The following is a 6,000-nucleotide window of genomic DNA, read 5'->3' as shown; positions in this document are numbered from 1 at the left end:
TAGCTACCAAAGAGGAAACAAGAAATGCCCGCCCTCGGCCCCCCAGCCCTGTGCCCTGCAGAACACGAACCCTTCTCCGGGGCCAGTGACAAGAGCAGTGACATCAATTCTACCGTGATTGTCCAGCCAGCGTACAGTCACTTTCCTGTTTTGGGATGGAGCTGTGTTCCCAGGTTTAGGGAAGTCACCTCATTGGCACTGTTTGCCTTCCGGTGGATGGTGGATTCTGCGTTCCCTTTCTGTCCCAAACCGGCCAGCTGGGTGGCTCGATGGGAGAATTTTCTTTTGTGAGTACTTAACTGCTCTCGTTATTAAACCACTAGCATCCAGGCTTGGGCAAATGCCACTTCTCCCCATCCGGGTTGCCCGAGCCTGGCAAGCCCTGATCCGTGTGAAGGAGCCCGAAGGTGCCTGCGGCAGCCTGGGAACCGCACATTTCAGCCCTGGGGTCGTGGGTCTCAGGCTGACAGGCTGCGGGTAGAGCTAAACAACCCGAAAGCTCACCCTGGAGGTGAGGAGATGTGTAGCTGTGTTGTCCTCCAGTGTGACCTCGGGAGAGCCAGGGACCCTCGCCGTCGGACCTCTGGATTCTACCTAAGGAAGCCTGACGTCTGCTCCGCGAGCATTGCAGTTGAAGACTGTTTCTCCTCCGATTTGCCTCTCAGCCCAACTTCACGTACACTCCTTTCAACTAAAATTCTGTTTTGTTCTTTAGTACCTATGGGACAGCCGTAGTCATGAGTCCTTCCTACTGCCCAATCACAGCGAGTGAATGTCCAATGAGGGTCCTGCCGTGGCCGGCCGTGTGCGCATGCTTGCACTCCCCGTGTAGAGGCGGGAGGAGGGTGTCTGTTGTCCCGCTCTCACTCTTTGTCTTATCCTCTTGAGACAGGGCCTCTCATTAAACCTGGAGCTTGCTACCGTTTGGCTAGTATGGCAGGCCACCAAGCCATGCAGTTGCTAGCGAACCTCCTGTTTGTACCCCTCAGTGCTGGAGCTACAGGTATTGAGGGTCACACCTGGCTTTTATATGGGTGCTGGGGACCTGAACACGGGTTGCTATGCTTGCACAGCAGGCAGTTTGACCCTATGAGGCATCTCCCCAGTTTCCACACTGAGATCTTTATGAAATTAACAGTCTCTTGATATGCTCTGTATATGAAAATGCAGGTCAAGAGGCCCTCTTTGCAGCAAGCACCTTTTGCACAGGGGCTATAACAGGACCCCACAACGGTTTTTTGTTTGTTTGTTTGGTTTGGTTTGGTTGGGTTTGGTTTGGTTTTTTGAGACAGGGTTTCTCTGTGTAGCCCTGGGTGTCCTGCACTCACTTTGTAGACGAGGCTGGCCTCAAACTCACAGGGATCCACCTGCTTCTGCCTCTCGAGTGCTGGGATTAAAGGGGTGTGCCACCACCACCCGGCCCCATAATGGTTTTAAATCACTACTTTGGGGCCTGGTACTAAAGTCCCTCTTGCCAGGGGCCTTCAGGGAACTGATTGTCCCTTACTTCAAGAGGCTGCAAGGGGGAGACTGTCTCTTCAGACACGCCATCCGCACAACTCTCTGATGTGACATGCTTGCCAAGGACACCTGCACCTGAAAGCCCCATTTGTCTTCCTTCTGGGTCTTTGGGCTTCTGGGTAATCCCCCAGTCTCCAGCCTCCTTGCTTACTGAGGTTCCTGACTGCATTCCTGGGAGCTGCTCTCCGCAGTCACAGGCAACCCCTGTTTCTGCAGGCCTCTCTGTCAGTAGTGCTTTTATTGTATTTATTGTTTGCTTGCTTGCTTTTTTCAAAACCAAGTTTCTCTGTGTAACCTTGGCTGTCCTGGTCTCACTTTGTAGACCAGGCTGGCCTTGCCTGCCTCTGCCTCCTGAATTCTAGGATTAAAGGCCTGCGCCACAGCAGTGTAGCCCTGTTTTTAAAGCTGGGAATAGCATCTGTAGCTCCTCCCCCCCACCCAGAGGACTTTTCTTTTCAGTCAGTTCCCACCTCTCGCAGCCTGGTGCCAGCTCCGGGGTCCTGCCCGGCTATACGCCCTTGTGCAATGCGCCTGGCTTACCTCAGCTGCCTGGGGCATCTCCATTTCCACTGCCTGGCAACGTGAACCTGAGCCTAGTCTGCCAGTGCAACAGAATTTTCTTTGACTTGTTATGGTCTTTGAAAGGCAGGCAGGAAGAAATAAGGACCAAGTGGGTTTATTGTTGTTTGCTTTATTTTATTTTTGAGTGTCACGCACATTAACTTACAGTGATCCTGGGATTAGAAAACAGAGATCAACTAACTCGAACAAAATCTCTAAAAACTAGATGACAGACGCAGGATGCTAATATTCATTTAGTGTAAAACTTAATGAGAAAATTTTAACATTTCTGTTCTTAAAAAGAAAAACTTCTCATTTGTCCCTGTTCTACAAAAACAAACAAACAAACCCAAACAAAACAAAAACAAAAATAAAAAACAAGCAAAATCCTGCCTCCTGCTAGCTTGGCTGTCATCAGAACTCAGATTACATGACCAGGAAAACAAGATATTTATGGAAAATAAGACAATCTCTGCAACAGGTGAGTACCTTGAAGGTATAGTGACCATAGCTGGGAGGATGATGCCTTACTTCAGTGTGTCTGTGTATCTGTGTGTGTGTGTGTGTGTGTGTCTGTGTGTGTGTGTGTCTGCGTGTGTGTGTCTGCGGATGTGTGTGTCTGTGTCTCTGTGTGTCTGAGTCTGTGTGTGTCTGTGTCTCTGTGTGTGTGTGTCTGCGTGTGTCTCTGTGTGTCTGCATGTGTGTGTGTCTGTGTGTCTGCGTCTGTGTGTGTCTGAGTCTGTGTGTGTCTGTGTGTGTGTGTGTCTCTCTGTGTGTGTGTCTGCGTGTGTGGGTGTCTGGGTGTGTATGTGTGTCTGCGTGTGTGTGTCTGTCTGTCTGTCTGTGTGTCTGTGTCTACGTGTGTGTGTGTCTATGTGTGTCTGTGTGTGTGTGTGTGTGTGTGATTCCAAGAGCACTTACCAGCATTGTGGGGCTAGGTTAAGATTTTTAAATAGCGATGAACTAGCTTCTGACCTCCGAACAGACCGATGAAGGAGAATCCAAGGAAGCTGGTTGAAGAAGGGAGCTAAAACCCGCTGTCCTCACCGACAGAGCTCCCCTCCCTTACTGAGGGACCCTCGCCCTTACACAGCAAGGAAAGGACAGGCACAGTTGAAGGCTTTTGCGTACGAAGCCTTGCCTCATTCCTGATCTACTGATCAAGAACCGCAAGAGACACTGGACCGGCTTAGGGCAGGTTTTCTTTGGCACCTGCATCTGACCGCTCATCTCTTTGTTCCCATCCCAAGCCTCCCCTGGCAGCCAGCCAAGCAGCTCTGTGCAATTCAACTAGATTTATAGGGCGTTCTGCAGCTTGGCACTGTGCTCAGAGGCATGTCTGCTGCGAGCTCCCTGACCTTGGGCTTCCAGTGAGACTGTGGTCTTGTCCATCTTACAGAAACAACTCAGGAAAACGACTCGGCGCCCACTCAAATGGCTGAAATGTCTTTGCTGGGGGCTGTCAAGGATGTGCGTGTCTGTCCTGTTTGTATGTATGTATGTATGTATGTATGTATGTATGTATGTATGTATTATTTAAAGCAGGGATGTACTGCCCAGCCTAGGCTGGTCTTAAACTCTTAATGCTCCTGCTTTGACTTTCTGAGTTCTGGGATTAGGGGGCACACACTGCCACAACCTGCAGTTTTGAAGGTGGGTTTGTTTCATTGTCATTTTACTTTTTACTTTACTTTTTGAGACGGGGTCTCAGTGATCACTGTTCTAAATGACTTTTCCAATCACAGTAGCTCTCCTTATCTGTGCCTTAGATTCTTACACTTTAGTCTCCAACTGTCAGCTGTAATCTGAAAATGCTAAAGGACAAAAATTTCATAGGTAAATCATTTATAACTTGTATTATGGTATAGTTGTGTTGTTTTATTTTGATTTATTGCTATTAATAGTTTATTGAATCTAATTTATAGATTAAGCTTTATTGTAGACATATATATGTTAGAAAAAGCTGTGTTTACAGGTCTTAGAACTATCTAGGGCCTTTGGCATCTTCTAGGGATCTTGGACAAGGTGGGATTAGTGTCTCCCCAGTTGTATTTGATGAGACATCCTGTGATAGTAACTTGATTTATATTTTATTAGCATCTGCTTTGTAAGGGATTGTGGAGACACTGTGATCTGAGCAATCTGGAGGCTCTTGGCTTGAGCCAGGCAGGTTGACCTGTGGAAGGACACAGGACCAAGTCTTTATGCAGGACCTAATCAAGTTGGAGTTAAAATCAGGCACACCATGGAGGTCACAACACTGGAACTTGTAAAGGCATAAACCACAAGCCGCAGAACTAAATAGGTAAGGTGAAGGAGAGGAGAAAGTATTTGCTAGGCACGGCTTGGCGGAATACATGACTCCAGGCTATGCTGAACTTTATTTAATCGTAACAACTTTGGGAGCAGGACATTATTGCTTTGATGGCCAGATAAGCAACAGGTGTGAAAAATGCTTGGCCCAAGGTGAGGCAGAGTGCGCAGCTCCTCTGTTGGTCTCCATGCCAGTAAGTGCTCTTTTCATTTTACCTCACTTTTCTGGTTACTACCTTGCCAATTAAAACAAACAAACAAACAAACAACTCTATGAAATGGATTATATCTGCACATGAATATACATTTACCACACATATTGCTGAAGAAACTAAGTACCTTTTGAGCCCATCCTGCCCAGATGAAGGGACAGAGTGCAATGTTTACCTGAAGTGTCATGGGCACCTCCCTGTGTCAGTCCTCACCCATCCTACCCTCACAGGTGACTACAGGGTTGAAATGTGTGATGTCTCTTTTGCTCTTTATAATGCCCTGTGCTCTTTGAATAAGAACGGCCCCCACAGACTGATAGATTTGAAAGCTTAGCCACCAGGGACTAGAATTGTTAGAAGGATTAAGAGGTGTGGCCTTGTTGGAGGAAGTATGTGGCTGAGGGTGATTGTTGAGGGTCAAAAGCCTATGCCAGGCCCAGGCCTAGCCTCTCTGCTTGCAGATCAGAATGAAGCTCTCAGCTACTGCTCCAGAGCCATACCTGCCACCGTGCTCCCTACCATGATGATGACTGGCCAAAGCAATGAACCATAAGCAAGCCCTCAATTAAATGCTTTCTTTTATAAGAGCTGCCATTGGGCTGGAGAGATGGCTCAGAGGTTAAGGGCACTGACTGTTCCTTCAATTCCCAGCAACCACATGGTAGCTCACAACCAACCGTAATGTGACCTGGTGCCCTCTTCTGGCCTGCAGGTGTACATGCAGGCAGAACACTGCATACATAAGAGCTGCCATGACCGTGGTATCTCTACATAACAGCAGGACAGTAAGACAAGGAATGTCCTCAGGCATGCTTCACCCTCAGCCCTTCAACATTTTTCTCAGATCTTTTTTTTTTCTAATAATTTCACTGATATTTAATCCCACGAGTAAATGTGTTTGTACCCTATATATCTCTGTGCTTTATATGTGAGAATAATACTATTTTATCCCTTTAGGACTGTTTTGTTTTGTTTTGTTTTGTTTTTTGGAGGGTTGTGGCTCGTGGGTACTACTGCTCTCACTAAGAATGAGTACTATAGTCCAATTTATATTCTATAGAGTCTACTTAATAAGTGCTTCACATGGACAGTGAGAGGGTTCACCAGGCAAAGGGACTCATCACCAAACCTGACAACTGGAGCGCAAACCCAGACCTCATTAACTTCCTCACGCCGTCCTCCCACTTCTACATGCCCCTGACAATAAAAGAATAAACACATATCAAATGAATAAATAAATGTAGGTTTTTAAATGGGTTTAAACTTATTTTATCTATATCATTTATACTTTCACATCCTTTTCCTTCTTTGTTTATAGTAGAGATCCATTTTATTTTCTCCATTTTCAAAGGAAGTAGCTTTCCAGGATCATGAATTGAAAGCTACCCTAGGC

This window comes from Acomys russatus, chromosome 1 (assembly GCF_903995435.1).
Source record: "Acomys russatus chromosome 1, mAcoRus1.1, whole genome shotgun sequence".
NCBI lineage: Eukaryota > Metazoa > Chordata > Mammalia > Rodentia > Muridae > Acomys > Acomys russatus.
Note: the sequence above shows the minus strand (reverse complement) of the source record.